This window comes from Dipodomys ordii, unplaced genomic scaffold (assembly GCF_000151885.1).
Source record: "Dipodomys ordii isolate 6190 unplaced genomic scaffold, Dord_2.0 Scaffold15, whole genome shotgun sequence".
Lineage (NCBI taxonomy): Eukaryota > Metazoa > Chordata > Mammalia > Rodentia > Heteromyidae > Dipodomys > Dipodomys ordii.
The window spans coordinates 768,180-769,357 of NW_012267231.1; the positions used below are offsets into that span (position 1 = coordinate 768,180).

General features: G+C 68.9%; 1 protein-coding gene across 1 annotated transcript in view; it reads right to left on the minus strand.

Moving 5' to 3' along the window:
• Adamtsl3 (ADAMTS-like 3) overlaps window positions 1–1,178 on the minus strand; it is a 97,566-nt gene that overhangs the window by 34,684 nt on the left and 61,704 nt on the right. The window lies entirely within an intron of this gene.

Consider the following 1,178-nt stretch of genomic DNA (forward strand, 5'->3'; position numbering starts at 1 on the left):
CCGGGGGTGTGCGTGTGACTCCTACCCGGGGGTGTGCGTGTGACTCCTACCCGGGGGTGTGCGTGTGACTCCTACCCGGGGGTGTGCGTGTGACTCTGACCAGGGTGTGCGTGTGACTCGGACCGGGGGTGTGCGGTGGCTTCCACACAGAAAGCCGGCATTCCAGCAGCACTGTGGCGCGGGTGTTTCTGAGTGCTGGCTTCTCAGGACGCCCCAGTCTCCATGTTCTCCCACTGGCCTGAGAACCAGTGCGGCCTGAGCTCGCTCAGCTCTGGACAGCAGCAGCCGGTCCAGGCCGAGAGAGGAGCACATACGGTGCACACTTACCCACACACACGAGGGACCATACACAGGCACACTTACCCCCGCACACACGAGGAACTGCACACAGGCACACTTACCCCCGCACACACGCATCTGGCACGGTCTTTCGAGCGGGGGGCCGGCCAGACCCTGGCACGCGGCGTTGCCTAGCGGGAGGCGGAGGCCCCTGGCGGTCAGCTTCTGGCACACCTGCCTCCGTCTCTGGACCCCGACGCCGCAGCTGACGGAGCACTGCAGGGAGAGCATGCAGCCATCGCGCCGGGCTAGAGGTAGGCCAGTGCCAGCCCGGCCACGGCAGAGCCGCACGGGGGGAGGAAGAGGGGGCTGAGGGCGCCGGCCTGGCCACGGCAAAGCCGCATGAGTGGAGGAAGCGGGGGCTGAGGGCGCCGGCCTGGCCACGGCAAAGCCGCACGGGGGGAGGAAGCGGGGGCTGAGGGCGCCGGCCTGGCCACGGCAGAGCCGCACGGGGAGGAGGGGGCTGAGGGTGCTGGGCCGGAGGCAGCCCCGGGAGAGCACCTCCTGCGGGCTGGACAGCCAGAGGCTCTCTGCGAGGGTTGGCGGTCTCCCTCCCCGCCCTCAGGCCATGTCGCCTCTGTGCCCTGCGCTGGCAAGGGTCAGGAAGTGTCTCCTTCAGCTGTCTCCCACCCACACCCTGCAGGGCCACGCTCTGGGTTCTTGGGGGGAGCGTGATTGCAGCCACCCCCACACCCTGGTCTCCGAGCGCTGTCCCTGGTCTCCGAGCGCTGTCCCTGGTCTCCAAGCGCTGTCCCTGGTCTCTGAGAGCTGACCCTGGTCTCCGAGCGCTGTCCCTGGTCTCCGAGCGCTGTCCCTGGTCTCTGAGCTGCTGTCCCTGG